This window comes from Ictidomys tridecemlineatus, chromosome 15, assembly GCF_052094955.1.
Source record: "Ictidomys tridecemlineatus isolate mIctTri1 chromosome 15, mIctTri1.hap1, whole genome shotgun sequence".
Taxonomy (NCBI): domain Eukaryota; kingdom Metazoa; phylum Chordata; class Mammalia; order Rodentia; family Sciuridae; genus Ictidomys; species Ictidomys tridecemlineatus.
Genome location: NC_135491.1, coordinates 5,665,601 through 5,682,746, shown reverse-complemented (window position 1 = coordinate 5,682,746; position 17,146 = coordinate 5,665,601). Strand labels below are relative to the sequence as shown.

The following is a 17,146-nucleotide window of genomic DNA, read 5'->3' as shown; positions in this document are numbered from 1 at the left end:
GGGTGGCTTCGGACAAATCACCATGTCTCTCTGGGTCTTGGATTTTTATCCATGGAAGGGAGATTGTGGCAGTCTTGTCACCTGAAATGTTAGGAGCATTTGATGAGTTGATCCCTATCCAGCTGTGGAGCTGTGCTGGGCACATGGGAAGCACTTCAGATGTCTTCCTTTTTTTTTTTTTTTTCTTTCCTTTCTTTTTTTTTCTGGTACTGGGGATGGAACCCACAGGTGCTTTACCACTGAATCCCACCTCCAGTCCTTATTTTTTATTTTGAAGCAGGGTCTCTGTCGGTTTTGGAGGTTGGCAGCAAACTTGCAATCCTCCTGCCTTAGCCTCCTGATCTGCTGAATGAACAAATGTCCCCCAAGGAGAGAACAATAGCACCCTCAGGAACAATGAGTTTGCAATTACAGAAACAGTTCTGAAACTGTCATTGCCTTTGACAACGATTAAGAGACAGACTTTGGGTGGAGACCATTACAGATGTGTTCCAGGGCGCCCTGAGTACAAGCTAATTTTTACTGTTATTATTAATACTCTCTTGCAAATATCTGAAACCACATGTGAGAAAAAGTGATAAAAAGGCACGGGGAGCTTATGGCCCGCCCACAGGCCCTGTAGAAGTTCCAGAGAGACAGAAGAATGGCCACACATTCTTGGAGGATTCGGGTATCTTTGCCTTTACTTCCCCATGAACTTGAGAAAATATAGTGCCTGGAGCCCCTTCCAAAACAGTCTGAATGTCATCATATAGCTTCACAAGTCCACCTGAAATTTTCTGATTAAAAGAAGGCTCCCTTCTTAAAGGGGAAAGCAGTGTTTTACATTTTCTTTCTGAAAGGGGAGGGGAGAGCCTTCTTGCTTCTGAGTTTATTAAAGGGTCCGTGTTGTCTGCTGCTCCTGAGCTATGGAGTGAAATCCATCGCAGGTTCTTTGGATCTGCCATGTGGCCTGCTTCACAATCTGGTCATTTTGTTGTTGTTTTAATTGGCCAAGAGGTGCCCCTGAAGAGGCCTGGCTGGCACCTGTGGGTGCCACCCCTCTGCATTCCCCTGTGCCACAGTCCCCATCAGTGGCTGCCCAGTACCCCCAAGCTCCCGCATTTACAGTTCTTGCTCCGCCCAGAGAGGGGACCCCAACAGACTGGGATGGGGATAGGGGGTGGAGATGGGGAGACCAGGAGGTGTGGATTTGAAGGGATCAGAAGGAAAGAAAGTCACAAATAAAACAACAAAAATAGACATTGTCGTCACCGTCTCCGTAGCCACCGTCTCCATCCTTCCTCTTACGGAGAACTTTTTTGTGCCAGGCTCTATTCTGGGCTCTTCACAAATGTTCACTGAGTTAATCTCCTCCACATCTCATGCGGTAGGACCTACTGTCACCCCCGCTTTGTAGATTAAGAGAGAGGTGCACAGATGCTGAGGGCTGCGGTGGCGCTGGCGGGCGGGTGGCGCGTGGGGTGGGGACTCCCCACTGGCTGGAGCAGTGCACCTCTCACTGTGCGGCACCGCCATCGTGTGGGGGCCCTAGGGAATGAGAGGCTGTGCCTCCCGGGTTCTCCGGTGCCCAGCACCGTGGGACCCGGCACCCTGGGACCCGGCACCCTGCTTGGCATCAGAAGCAGAGAGGGCAGCAGGAGCGTCCAGCTGCCACCCGAGCCCCGCATGCTGGTCCTGACTGGGGCTCTCAGTAATAAAAGGAGGGGCCAAGCGTGACCGGGGGCAGGGGCCGAGTGTCCTGGGGCTCGATCTTGGCTTTGCTCAGGAGGCATAACGAGAGTGCTTGGCTGTCGTGTGGAGTGGCAGTAGGACTGTGCCCCGCTGTGCGTGCCACCAGGACCGAGGAGTTGCTACTGGAATCGGGATGGATTGATCCGAAACCCCTGGGTCTTCTGCAGCCAGCTCCTCCTCCCTGCCCCTGTCTCACCTAATGGCCACGCCCATCGCCGGCAGCAGGGCCCCGCCCACAGGCCCTGAGCGTCCACCTGGTCGTGGTCCTCACCTAGGTAGGATAGAATCATGAGGCCGCTTGTTAAAAAAAAAATCACTAGTTCAGAAACATGAATTACCTCATTTTAAAAGATCCCCCCCCCCACACCCCCGCGAGTAAAATCCTCCCTGCAGGCTGGGCTGTGGCTCAGCGGTAGAGCCCTGTCTCCCGTGTGTGAGGCCCTGGGTTGGATCCTCAGGGCCACATAAATGAAATATGTGGCCACCTACAACTAAAAAAATGTTAAAAAAAAGAAAAAAATCCTCGCTGGCTCTTTTGGTTAGGTTGGGGGTGGAGGAAACACCTGAAAAGAAAGCAAGTCCTTTTTAGCTTCTATTTGTTCTAGAATGGGGAATATTAACAGTAATCAGGAAAGTATGCCAGGTGGACCCGGGGGCCTGCTCTTGGGCTTTATGGGGTTAGCTGGTCTCAACTCTGTCCACCCTAGGACATGGCTACTATTGCTCTTTCCACCAGGGGAAACTGAGGCTAAGGGAAATTAAAGTCCTTTTCCAAGCCCACTTGGTGAGGAATGGCCAGGTCTGAACACGGTTTCTGGGGTGTGTGTGTGTGTGTGTGTGTGTGTGTGTGTGTGTGTAACATAATTTTTACTTAATTTTAGGAAATATTTTCCATGGCACAAACACACAACGTGATTGGGAGAAGGCACTGAGTGAGCAGCCTGTGTCCTGACTTTGGCCTCCACCGGCCCTGGCCTCATCCCTTCTCCAAAACATAAAAAGTAGAATAAGTCCCTTGGGTTGTCTTCCAGGGTCCGAGGCAGGAGAACAGGAATGAAAACCAGGTAAAAAGGAGACACAAAGGAAGGACAAGGAAAAAGATGTGGATTCAGAAGTTTCCTATGCTCTTGCCAGGCCTGTCACTCCCAGATTCCTGTAAGCTGCCCTGGGCACTTGATGATTCCGACTCCCCACCCCCCACCCCCACTTAAAATAGTTTAAGCAAAGAGAGGCACCGTGTCTGAGGCTCCTGGAGTGTCGGGGCTGTTCTAGCAGTACCTATTGGTCAGATAATGAACCCCCAAAGGGCTGTCACTCTGGAGATGCCCACGGCCTCCCCTGAGACCTGATCTCCCAAACAAACCTGCCTGCGCCTCTGGCGGCCTCCAGGTTGATCCTCTTTCCTGTTGAGGCTGGAAGACCTGCACCGCCTGGTTGATTTCAGGGTTTGTGAAACGCTGTTTAGTCAGTTGCACAAGTGACCCAACAATGGCTGGGGTGAGAGCTGCAGTGATTCATCATGACGTCCCTCCCAGCCTTCTGCTGGGAACTTCCCAGGCCTCAGTGGGAGGCATTGTTTTTCTTTTTCCTTTTTTAACCCTTGAAGGGGCCTTGGGGCTTAATTTGCACGGATTAGAACTGGTCAGAAAGTGAACACTGAAAACCTACAGAAAGGATGGGATAGAAGATGCACCTGGACAGACCAGGATGGGGCTGGCTGGGCTCCCTGAGCACCTCTGACATGGCTCACAAAGTGGTTTTTTAAAAAATTTCTTTTTTATTTTGAAATAATTCAAGGCTCCTGAGAATTTACGAAACAGTACAGAGTGCCCTTCACCCAGCTCCCCCCAGTGATAACATCTTTCATGATGGTAGTCCACTGTCAAAGCTAGGAAAGTGACATCAGTACCATGTCGTCAACTCATTGCAACTTCACTGGATGTCACTGTTTTTTACCCACCGTGACCCCACTCCTTCTGGCTCTGCCTGTTCCTTTGGTAAATGGTTGTACAAATGCAAGTCACTATCACTCCAATCAGGATACAGAGCCTGTGTCACCACCATAAAGAAATCCTCTCATGTGGCCCCTCTTGCATCCCAAGAGCCCTGACAAACACCCTGTTTGTTCTAAGTCACAGCAGTGCTATTACTTTGAAGGATCACATAAATGGCATCATGCAGTTTGTCACCCTTTGAGATTGGAATTTTTTTCCCATCCAGCATAATGCCCTTGAGACCCATCCTGGGTGTCATGCATATTAATTGTTGCTTTTGTAGACATTTAAAAAAATGTACGTGTTTACTCACTTGTTCTCAAAAGCCGGGGCTGTAGGTTCTGTAGTATTCCCGCTGGCTGAGGGAAGGCTGAAGGCAGGAACGTTAAGTTGTCTGAAAAATGGGCTGGGGATGTGGCTCAAGCGGTAGCGCGCTCGCCTAGCATGCGTGCGGCCCGGGTTCGATCCTCAGCAGCACCACATACCAACAAAGATGTTGTGTCCGCCGAGAACTAAGAAAAAATAAATAAATGTTAAAATCCTCTCTCTCTCTGTCCCCCCCTCTCTCACTCTCTCTTTATAAAAAAAAAAAAAAAAAAAAAGTTGTCTGAAAAAACACAGCGGGACGTGGCAGAGTGACCCCAGGGACACTGGTAGGGAACAAATCACACTCCATGCTATGAACCAGGACGATTTCCCTCTCTTACATAATCACAGACCCCAAAATAACTGAAAGCAGGATCCAGAAGAGAGGATGCGCACTGTGCCCACCAGGCGGCGTGGTCCACAGTAGCCCAGACGTGGGAATAACGCAGGAGTCCGCGGATGAATGGAGAACCCAACACTGCACATTCATGGAACGCATGCCCTTCCCTGCAAAAAGGAAGGATATCTTCTCAAATGCTCAACGTGAAATAAGCCACAAAAAGTCACCAAAAATGAGTACTGTGTGATTTGCTTACATGAGGCATCTAAAATAATGAAATTCAGTAGTGAGAGAGGCATGTAACCCAGTTTTATTGTGTTGTGGTCTATTTGATTCTTGAAGTCGAAAAGGGTTTATTTGAAGTATGTAGATGATCTATTGTTTGGGGCATAAATATATATGATTGTTATGTCTTGTTGATGTGCAATTCCCTTAAGCAGTACCAAATGTCTTTCTTTGTCCCTTCTGATTTAACTTTGGCTTGAAGTTCACTTTATCTGATATAAGGATGGAAACCCCTGCTTGTTTACGAGATCCATGTGAGTGACATGTTTTCTCCCATCGTTTCACCTTCAGTCTGTGGATGTCTTTGCCCATGAGGTGAGTCTCTTGGAGACAGCATATTGTTGGGTCTTGTTTTTTAATCCAGTCTGGCAGTCAGTGTCTTTTGATTGATGAGTTTAGGCCATTAATGTTCAAGGTTATTATTGAGATATGATTTGTGCTCCCATCAATTGGTTTATTTCTAGTTTTAATTTGAATTAGTTCCTTCTTTGATTGACTGTCCCTTAGTTCCTCCCTTCACTGGTTCTCCCTTTTTTCCCATTTCATCTTCATGGAATATTTTGTTGAGAATATTCTGAAGTGTAGGGTTTAGCTGTATTATTTCTTCTCTATTTCATATATTCCTGCTCCTACTCTTACTTTTTCCTTCCTACTACTTAATTTAAAAATAATTTGCTATTCTAACTTTAAGTTATAAATGTTTTAAGTTATAAATGTTTTAGCCTAAAATACTTTAAGTTATAAATGTTCATCTGAGTACTGTTTAATCCCAGAGATCCTGCTATTTTAAGCTTTTATTATCACTTAGTTCAAAGCACTTTTTATTTACTTTTCTTATGCTTTCTTCCTTGACCTCAGAGATATTTATAAGTGTACCATTTAACTGAAATAGTTGATGTAGGAGTGGGGTTCTAATATTATCTTAAGATGATTGGTTTCTAATGTAATAAATCTTGCAGGAAATTCAGTCTGCATAATTTCAAATTAAAAAAAAATAATAGAAAGTCTTTTCATATTGATTGTATTGGTTTCATACATATCAACACTGCTAAAATTGCATACTTAAATATGTGTATTTTATTGTACTCCCATTTTACCTCAATAAAGCTATGGAAAAAAATTTTAAAATAATGAAATTCAGAAAGCAAAATGGTAAAGCTGGGTGCAGTGGTGCACACCTGCAATCCCAGTGGCTCTGGAGGCTGAGGCAGGAGGATTGGAGTTTAAGGTCAGACTCAGCAATTTAGTCAGGACCTAAGCAACCCAAGGAAACCCTGTCTGTAAAATTAAAAAAGAAAGGGGTTGGTTATGGGTCAGTTGTGGAGTGGTTGCCTAGCATATGTGAGACACTGGGTTCAATTCTTAGCATAGTATATAAATAAATGAATAAAAGGGAAAAAAGGTTGGAGAGAGAGCTAGAGATGTGTTTCAGTGGTTAAGCAACCCCCTGAGTTCAATCCCTGGTATCAAAAAAGAATAATAATAATAATAATGATAATGATAATAATAATAATGATATTGGTTGCCAGAGGCTGGAGGGGAGCAGGCAACAGGGAGTTGGATGCAAGTTTCAGTTTAGCAAGATGAAAAAGTTCTGGAGATGAGACAATTGCGTGACAATAGGGATACACTCGACACTACTGAGCTATACACTTAAAATTGATAAGATGATAACTATTTTTGGAAGGATTCTGTGATACTTAAGTTGTTTACAAAGCTTGTGAAACATCGTTCAGTCAGTTGCATAAGTTGTAAAACAATGACTAAATGTGAACACTAAGGATGACTCCCGTAATTGTTATCAGCGGAGGTTCAATGATACAGCCCTCAAGCTTCTCCGGCTCATTTCTTAAGGTTCATTATTTTAAAAACATATATATATATATATATATATATACCTGAAACAAGCTCCTAATCGTGAAGATGAACAACTTCACTTACCTAGTCTACTGCCCTGGAGGGGTGTTTTGCTAGAGGGATTTCTTGACAGTTTTTTCTCGAAACCCAAGTTCAGGTGCACAGCTTGTTAGGTTCCATTGTGATGGGAACAACCCAGGAGGCTGTGCTATTGTCTGGTGGTTTCACAGAGGTCTGCACAGGATAAACTCGGGCTTTGAAGGCTGCGGGCCCAGCGATTCTGCTGCACTGCTGCTGTCTAGCACACACACGAAAATGTCAACACTGGTTTCCTCTGGATGGAGCCTTCCTTCACAGGGTAGTTTTATCTCCTTCATTCATTATGCTTCAGTGTTCCTCAGAGCAACTGAAATGTGATGAGAGAATAGTCTTTGTAGAAGAGTTAGTTCCAAATCATAAATATAGAAAGCAGAATTATAAAGTCACTATTTTTTAACTTCTCATAAAATCATGGACCTAGGCATGGATCACCATTGGCTCCCTCACCTGTAGTGGAGAGCAGACAAGGACACTGATAATAGACGGGTCAGGCTGAGAACCCCTGAATCTTAACATTCCAAAGACGCAACGCCAGCTTCCAAACATTTTTGTTCCCAGATCAAACCTGAACTGGACCATTCTTCTTGAGCTAAATGCCAGGGATGGAGAGACAGGCGATCTGTGGTAATGACAGTTCCTCAGGCTATACAAGCTGTTTTCTTCAACAATCTGTACATTATGAGGAATAAAATAGGGAGACTGAACCAATAAACGCGACTTAATAAAACTATACTGTTGGGGCTGGGCTGTAGCTCAGTGGCAGAGCACTTGCCTCGCATGTGTGAGGCACTGGGTTTGATCCTCAGCACCACATAAAAATAAATAAATAAGATAAAGATATCGTGTCCAACTACAACTAAAAGAAATTTTAAAAATACTGTTAATCATAAATATAACTTTAAATTTTCTAATACCACATTTTAAAACTTATTTAAAAATCAGTGAATTAATATTTAATATTTTTGTGGCTTAAACATGATGAAGGTTTATTTCTCCTTAATGGAAAGCAGTGGGGAGTCTGGCAGACTGGAGCCAACACCTCAGTCTTCAAGGACTCCAGCTTCTTCCACCTTTTTGCTATTTTATTGGATGGCTTCAACCCTCAGATCACTTCTTCACCCAAAATAGCTGCAAGAGCACTAGACAACACATAAAAGTTCTAGGCAGTGGAGAAGAGAGAAGAAGGAGGAGTCCATGGGTTCCTGCCCAGCCTTTAAGAAGCCTCCCTGGAAGTCTCACACAGCACTTTGTTTTCATGTAACCGACCTCACTCAGCTGCAAGGGAGTAATTCAGAATGCCTCCAACTTACACGGCACTTTTTTTTTTTTTAAATATTTATTTTTTAGTTCTCGGTGGACACAACATCTTTGTTTGTTGGTATGTGGTGCTGAGGATCGAACCCGAGCCGCAGGCATGCCAGGCGAGCGCACTACCGCTTGAGCCACATCCCCAGCCCTACACAGCACTTTTCAGAGTGTGGACAAATGCGCACACTTGAGTAACCCAACCCCCTTGGAAAAGCAGACATGACCAGCACCCTCCCTCCCGCCAGTTCACAGGCACCCCCATTCCCCCCCCCCCCCGCCTGCCCACTGCAAGAGGTAAGCTGAGTCCTGGCTTCTCCCTGCCATAGACTAGTCCTTGCTGGAGTTTCCTATAAAAGGGACCATACGTTCATTCTCTTGATGAAAGATCCTTGCTTTCCAGGTAGCAACAATTTGTTCTTCCTAATTGTTGAGGTGGACGCGACGCTGTGGCGTGGCCTCCCTGCAGTTGCAAATGTGTGCTCCTGTGGCCCCACACCTGGGTCGCCTCCATTTGGAGCTCTGCAAATCAAGCAGCTGTGAACACCCGTGTGCTGGTCTTGGTGCAGACACCTGCTCTCTCACTCCTCTTGGAGAAGAATCTAGAAGCTGGACAGTGGGCCATGGCAGACCGTGTGTAATGTCATCAGAAACTGCCCAGACCCTTCCCCAAAGTGGTGGCAGCACTTTACATCCCTGGAACAACATAGGAGAGGCCCAGGTATTTTACAATTTTGGTATATCTTGTCTCTGCCATTTATTTATTTATTTTATTTACTTATATTTAGTTTTTAACTGTTCTGATGGGAATGTAGTGGTATCTGATTGGGGTTTTAATTTACTTTTCACTCATGGCTAAAGAAGTTGAACGTCTTTTCACCTGCGTGTGAGTTATTTTTCTCTGTTGCAATGTAGACCTGGGTTTATTTCTTTCTCTCGAGGAAGGAGTTCTGAAATATTCCAGTCCCTTGCATAACATGCATACCGTGGCAGTTCCCTGGTGCTCCTGAAACACCACAGCCTGGCTGGCTCAGGACAGCACGGTGCAGTTCAGAGGCCAGAGGTCAGAAATCCAGCTGTGGGCAGCACCACACTCTCTCTGAGGCCCTGGGTGGGCTCCTTCCCCGTCTCTGCCTGGTTCCCCGTGGTGGCTGATGGTCTCTGGGGTTCCTTGGTTTGCAGCACTGTCACTCCAATCTCTGCCTCTGGCTTCCCATGGCCTCCTCCTCCTGTGACTGTCTTCCATAAGGACATAGGGTCATGCTGGATGAGAGGCCCACCATACTCAGTATAATCTGGTTTTAATTAATGACATCTGTATAAATCCTATTTCCAAATAAGACCACGCTGTTAGGTCCTGGGACTAGGACCACACATTAGGCGTGCTTTGAGGATGCAAATCAACTGTAAGGCCCTGGGTCCAGCAGCCTGTCCATTAAATTATGGCCAGGCCCCATCCTGAAGGTGGTAGGACATATTTCAGCACCAATTCTGGGGCACGCAGTGCGCATCAGGTGGAATAGTGTTACACGTGAGGAGTTTGATCCTTCAAGGCTCAGGGTAGTCAAGTAACTTGCCCAAAGTCAGACAGACAGGGAAAGTGATCCCTAAAAATCTGGGCCTTGCCCAACACTTTTCCAGGTCCTGGATCAGTTTTTAAACTGACCTCCAGGTGGCGCTGCAGGGCGAATGTGGATCCCTGTAACTCAAGTTTGTGTGTGTGTATGTGTGTGAGTGTGTGTGTGTGTGTGTGTGTGTGTGTGTGTGTGTGTGTGTGTATGTTGCTGGGTGTTGAACCCATGGCCTTGTGCATTCAAGGCAAGCACTCTACTAACTGAGCTAAATCCTCAGCCCCCCAGTAACTCAAGTTTAAAATGACTTCTTCCTGGGGTTTATTCCTGCATCTTCAACTTGAACCATCTTGTGAAGATGCAGCTCAAATGCAGCTCTGATCCAGGAATGGGATTTAGAATTTGCATTTCTAACATGCTCTCAGAGTGTTTTTTTTTTTTTTTTTTTTTTATTGAACCCGGACCTTGTGAATGGGAAGCAAGCACTCTACCAACCGAGCTAAATCCCCCGACCCCAGCCCTTCTCATTTTTAAGAGTCTCATTAGCTTGCTGAGGCTGGAACTTGGGATCCTCCTGTCTCAGCCTCCAGAGTTGCCTGGATTACAAGCATGCAAGCACTACCTTGTCTTGCTGGATTTAGTTTTAAGTAGCAAGGAAATGAATGATCTTCTCCATGCCCGAGCAGACAGATCCAGGAACCCCAGGCCGGTAACAGTGGTGTTCATAACAACCACAAACAAACCATCTCCACATGCTTACCCTGTGCAGGCTCTGCGCGCTGGCCTCAGCCTGTATGTGCACGAATCCTTGAATGCTCAGGGCAAGGGTCCCGGGCAGCCCGTCTGCAGAATAGAACGCAGGTGAGGGCTTGAGCCTAGCCCGTTGTTGCTGTCCCCTTCTTTCCAAAGGACAGACAGTGTCCATGTGAGACTCATCCCAGGGCACCTGGAAGACAGGTGGGAGCACTGGGTCCTGGCTGCAAAGCCAGGGTGAGGGGACATTCAGGCATCTGGAAGTGGAGGGAGACCAGACCAGGACCTACAAAGGGAGCCCAGAGCCTGCCCTGCTTTCCGTAAACTCTCCGCGGAAGCCTCCTTTCTTCCTTTCTTTCCGCCGGAGTTTGTCTACCTTTAAATTCTAGTCTCTCTTTCTAAGTCTGAATCTCTCCCTCTCCCAGTCTCTCTCTCTCTTTGAATCTGTCTTAAATCTCTGTGTCTCCTCCTCCCTCCCTTTCCTCCTCCTCCTTTTTCTTCCCCCCCCCCAACCTATCTCTGTCCTTCTGAGTCTCTTTACATCTCTCTGAGTCTGTCCTTAAACATTCTCAGACTTTCTGTCCCATCATCTTGGGTCTCTCTGGCTTTGTCCCTACGTCCTAACATTTACGTTTGTTGGCTGTAGCGGTGGCGCGGTTCCGGGCATAGGCTCCGACTCCTACCCCCTTAATTCAAATCAAGCCCCTGCCAAGTACAAGCTGCGGAAATAGAGCCAAAGTCGCCCAGCCTCCTTGCCCTTCAGCCTCTGGACTGTCCAGAGCCTCCTCCTGAGGTTGCTTCGGGGACAGGAAGAGGCATGCAGAGTATGCAGCGGGGTGTCAGGGTGTCGGCAGCTGTTGTCATCATCCTTATTATTACTAATAAAAGGGAGCCCACAGCCCGCCTCCTGCAGCCAACAATTAGATGCTTATCTGGTGTGAGGAATGCACAGGGAGGACCCTCCCACCAATAAAATTGGGGCCACTCCTTGACCTCGGTTTCCAGCCAGGACCAACCACCCCAGGAGCAAGAGCACCCCTGGAGGAAGCACCCAAGGCTTTCAGAGCCACACCCAAGGACGTGGTTTGCTTTGGACTGAGGTCCTGAGCTCATGCTGGGCCTTTTAGAGGGATATGCAATCAACCAGGAGTCAGCCACAGCTGGGTTAGGTTGAGTATTTAACAAGCCAGGGACATAAACTAGCACCCGAGGGTGGCCACAGCGCAGGAACCACAAGACACAGTGTCCCACATCCACACAAGGCAGGGATGAACAGTTTGACAAGCTTCCTTTCTGTGTCCCCTCAGACCTTAGGTAAAGAGCCTGGGTATCACATGCATCTTCATCACTATCATCACCGATGCATACAGTTTTGGTTTTTGATTGATTGTTGGTTTTGGGCGCTGGGGAGCAAACCCGGGGCGTTGTACATATGCACACGCCAGGCAAGCGCTCTGCCACTGAGCTACCCCTCTGCCCCAGAATCCTCCTTTTATCCGGTCTTCTTTCCTGCCTCCCCTTCCTCCCTCTTTCCTCCCTGTCACCCTGCCCTTAGGCTTACAGAATGTGCACTGTGGTTCTTATAAGGGTGTGATTTTAATTTATGTCGTTGGCGAGGTCTGTTCCTGGTTGCTGTTCTGCTGGCACGACTGTTCTCCAGACCACCCAGGTTGCTGCGTGTTCAGACACCTGCTCACTGCATCGGACCCCTGCCTCGGAGCTCCCAGGTGACCGCCACCTCAGCCACACCACGGTCCCCTCCAGTGACCGACACGCGATGGCTTTCAGCTTCCCGCCACCACAAAGAACACCGAGAGGCACAAGCTCATACGTGTCTCCTTGTGGGTGTGTGAGAATTTCTATGGGATGCGTTCTGGGAGAGAAATTGCCGAGTCACAGGGTGTGTGTTGCTGGATTTCATGGAACAGGAAAGACCCATCTTCAGATTGGAGGCTCCGCAGTAGAACATTTCCGTGCTCTGCACCCCCCCCCTCCCCCGACAACACTTGGCAGTTCCCACCCTCATCTTCCCAGCCCACCTGGTGTGCAGTGGAATCTCGCTCTAGCTTCAGCTTGAGCTTTGCTGATCATTCCTGAGCTTGAAGATTGGTTTATTAGCTTTTGGCGTTCTTCTTTAAATCGCCTGATTTATGCTTTTATCCGTGTTCCCGTTAGGACACCCCTCTTTTTCTCATTAATTCACAGGTGCTTCCTGCATATGAAAGGTATTAGTCCTTTGTCTACTTTGTTATCACAAATAACTTCCCTCTTTCTGAAAAATGCCCATTAACAGACCATTTTTACCTTCTTTTGAACCAAACTCTTAATTTTTTAAAAGTTTTTTTTAAAAAGTATTTTTAATTGTAGATGGACACAATACCTTTATTTTATTTATTTTTATGTGGTGCTGAGGATCGAACCCAGTGCCTTACATGTGCCAGGCAAGTGATCTACAACTGAGCCACGTCCCCAGCCCCCCCCCAAACTCTTAATTTTGATCAACTAATTGGCACTTTGTCTTATGACTTATGCTTTTGAAGTCTTGAGGAGTCATTCCGTGTCTCAGAGATCCAAAGGTGTGTGCCCTGATTTTCTTTTCTTCAGTCCCTCAGTCTGTCCTGAACCTAGAGGTCTTTAATATAGCTGAGGTCCACCTTGGTGTGTGACATCAGATAAGAATCCAGATTTGGTTTTCTGTACACAGTCAAATCAGTTTTTCTCAGCTAAGCATCTGCCGATCCTTTGTTCACTTGGGGTATCATGTGTTAACTCCCCAGACAAGCCAGCTATTTCCCGTGAGCCTCTCTCTGAGGTGGCTCTTGGCGGTACCAAGTCTCTCTTTCTGGCACACCGGTCTATTCTTGCACTAATCCTACCCTTTGTATTAAACACTAATTTTGTTTTGCAGCCTGTCTTAATACGCAAGATGCGTGTTTCTTGCACCACCACGGCCTGATGTTTCTCCCCACTTACGTCACCATGTGGGAAATGCACAGATCCTCTCCACCCTTAATAGGAGCTATTTACAGATATCTGTCCACTCCTAGTTCTGGAACCAGCTTCTGTGTTGGAAAACACATGCTCATTCAGGAAGAGAAAGTCAAGACTTCCTAAAAAAATCTGCACAATGCCTCAGCTCAGCTTTCAGTTTCTAGAAACTTCATTTCCCCTCTGCTGATACAGAGGACCATGCCTTCTGAAACAGCATAGAAGCCAAAAGTGGTATCCCAGTCACTGGAGAAATTTTTTCTGTATGTTCCAAGCCCAGATGTCAGAGTCCGTGCACACCTGGAGCACTAAGGAATCATCAAGAGTGTGAGCTGTTTTGGTTTTTATCCTCAGGGTGCAAGGTGGCTGCTCCACCTCCAGGCACCCACCTTCCAGGTCAGAAGAGAAGGAAGGGTCCAGATCCTGCTCTCTCCCCTTTCTCAGCATAACAACAACAACAACAACATCAACAACAAAATCCCAATAGGTTTCTGTGTATATTGAAGTGGCACCCCCTTTCTCCACAGAAAAGCCCTCTTCCCCATGGCTGATTTTAGGACTGTCAGCAAGAGTCCATTGTAGATAAACTTCTTATTTTCATGTCACCCTGTTTACTTGGCCACTGGCCGAGAAGATACCAGCACTCCAGGTGCTGGACACCCCTCACTAGTTTTTCACAAACGTATCCAGTAGAGTACTTTGAAGAAATGTGCAAACAAGGCCTCTGGCCTTGAGCTGGGCTTCACAGAGATGTCTACATGTTTAAGATAAGTTACAAATGGGCTCCATGGTAACAGCTGGAAGGGGAGGGAAAAAAGGGGAGAAGAAGCTCCCTCCTTCTCAGGTGTTGTCCTTGAAGAGTTAACTTGCCCAGAACAGTGAAAGAAAAAGCTGCTTTTATGTGAACTTCTGCAGACTGTGAACTTCTGAGCCCCTCCCCTTACATGCTGGGTATAAAATTCTGAAACTCCCTGAACTCGAGGTTCAGGGGATTGATTGATTACAGCAAAAGCTGTGCCCTCTGAACCTGGCTGCAGCCAAATAAAACTGTTTCCTGCTATCTTCCGTGCCTTGCCTCATTTGTCCCTACAACAATATCTTATTGCTTAGACCTGGATAGCACGGTGTGTCGGAGGGCCCCACATGTATCCAGGTCACGTGCCAACCTGAGTGACAGCTGGCCTGCTGGTGGCACAGTGGGGAGGACACAGTCACCAAATACCCACCTCTCGCTCCTGGTCCACACATCTTTCTTTGATCTTCTGCTCACTCCTGAGCCCAAACTTCAGGCGGAAGGCACCCAGGGGCTGCCATCTGCAAGAAGCAGCGTGGGGTGACTCCTGCCTTTTCTTCAGAAGGTGGAGAATCAGTGCACCCCTTCTCCTGAGTTCTTCTCCCTGTGGTATGACAAATTCTTCTTCAACTCATCGCCTTTGTAACTGTTAAAGAAACCAGAAACTACCCAGATGCCTAGAAATAGGAAACTCGGATAAATCTGAGTACATTTACATCATGGCATACTGGGCAGCAAAGAGATTCAACATTTACAACCATCAACAAAAATCCAGATGAGCTACATAAATAGAAAGTTGAGCAAAAGAACTCAGACATGACTCATGCTCTTATATAAATCTTATTTGTTTATTGTGTTTTTGTAAATCCATGTAAATGAATTTATAATTATTCATACATTATTCATAGGTGGGCAATACTAATTTTTGATGACGGAAGTCATGAAAGCACTTCACTTGGGAGAGGGCAGGGACCGCAGGGGACTCTCCCAGGTCCTCTGGGGAGCTGGACCTGTGTTGCTCCATTTGGGTTCTGTTTACCAGGGTGCATTCCATTTGGTCAAAACTCATTGGAGTTTATGACACTTGTGTGCACATGTCTGTATCCTTCAATAAAAAGCCAATTTAAAATGTTGCTGAAAGGGCAAACGGCGCAGACCCCACTGCTGGTTTACCCAAGATCCTTCCTTTTCTCCTTTGATGAAATCGTCCTGATTTTATTCATGAACAGCTCTCCATATTTTAGGGGAGTTTCTGGTGTCAGTCTAGGAAGGCAAGTCCTGATTGGTCCAAATCAAACAGGTTCCTTTCACTTCTTGAAGTTATGATTGGGTTAGCAAAGGACACGTGACCCAACTCCAGCCAATGAGAAGGAAGAAAGTCTGCGGGGGTGGGGGGTGGGGGGGTTCTGGAAGAGAGCCCTGTCTCAGAGAGAGACCCCAATGCAGTCACTGATGTTGAGGTTGATGACCTCAGGAGGAGCAGACAGGTGGGGACTGGAGCCCTGACGAGTCCTGCCTGGAGCTGCCCTTGCCTGGACTTCGTGGCTTGCGAGGTCAACGTTACTATGTAAGACAGTGTGACTCTTTTGCTAGTCACTAGAGATGGCCCCTTGGCTAGAGTCTGCTCTTGTCTTCATTTTGCAGTTTTGCTGTTCCAAATTTGAGTCACCCTGTCACCGGGAATCCCGTCGGTGCTCTTCGCCCCTATTGTTGCCGCGCACCACTGGTCTTACTCTTGCTTGGAGAGCAGCTGGACTGGGCCGAGTTCAAGTCTGCCGCAGACACTGCATGGTAATTTCTAGGTTGGTGACACCTAGAGAGAAAGATGGCTCACGGGCCAGGTCAGCGTCCCCGACACTGGCAGCACAACTTTGTTGATGTGAGAACTTGTAAATGGCTGGGCACAGGCGGGTGGATGTGGATGATGACAGCAACCATTAGTTTTTTTTTTTTTTAAACATTTTCTTTTCCTTTTCTTTCTTTTCCTTCCTCCTTCCTTCCCTTCCTTTCTCCTCCTCCTTCTCCTCCTCCTCCTTTTTTTTTGGAGACCATTTTTTTCCCAGGCTGGCCTCAAACTCTCAAGCTCAATCCTCCTGCCTCCTCCCAAGCATCTGGGACCACAGCCTCCCTAAAAGCCACTTTTCTCCATTTTCCTTTTTTTCAAAGATTACATCCCATGACAGAAAAATGCCAGAAACTGATTTTACCAGCTTCTCTTCAACCTATATAACTAGGGCACTGAGATCCTCCCCGGTGAGTATCCATTGAGACCCATGGATAAGTTGGGGAGGGGGAATGATCTGGGGAGAGATTTTCTTTCTTAATGGAAAGAACTCTTCTAGGAGAACCTCTTCTTCCTGCCTTTTGTTATTGAAGTTGTGATGCCTGGAGCTGTGGCAGCCATTTTTTCAACTATGAGATTGCAAACCTTGAAGGAGAAAGCTGACATTTCTCTCTGCTAGAATATAAGCTTACGGAAGGTAGGGGGGTGATAATAAATGTCCTTATTAGTTAATCCATTTTAGTTGGGTGCTTTGCTGCTGATAGGATTCCATGATGCACTTTCTAAAGTGTTTGATTTCCAAGACATCCCTGGAACGACTGACTGTCTCTGTGGAACTCCATTGGCACATGGAACTCATTACATTCCAATCCTCTCAGTTTATGGGGGGAGAAACTGAGTTCCAGAAAGAATATAAGGCTTTTCTCTGAAGACTCAAATACCTGTCTCTTGAGGTGATGTCCATTTCCTTGACTACCATGCTCACATTTTTGGGATCCCTCTCCTGCCCACTGCTATTGATGAAGGGTGACTAGGGGATCCTTGTGGTCTTGTGGCCCCACCTTTCTGGGTCAGCATCTGACCCAAAGACAACCACCGTACATTCTCTGTCTAGGGCTCCGAACTAAGACAGGCCAAGAGCTGGAGTCATTTACAGGGGAGGCGGGAGCTGCTCTGCCAGGCCTGGCACAGCGGACATGGTGAGGGGCAGGATGCCCAGTGGGGAAGGGAGGGGAGCAAGACCTGGACAGAAAGATCCTGGAGGAGAAGAGCCGCCCT

General features: G+C 46.9%; 1 long non-coding RNA gene across 1 annotated transcript; it reads right to left on the bottom strand.

The window, feature by feature from the left end:
- Positions 1–665: 665 nt before the first annotated feature.
- LOC144370705 (uncharacterized) lies at positions 666–3,257 on the bottom strand. Its single transcript, XR_013430612.1, has 2 exons — positions 3,098–3,257; positions 666–2,005 (listed from the first exon to the last, which is right to left on the bottom strand). It is a non-coding gene; the product is annotated as an uncharacterized LOC144370705 (long non-coding RNA).
- Between the last annotated feature and the right edge of the window lie 13,889 nt (positions 3,258–17,146).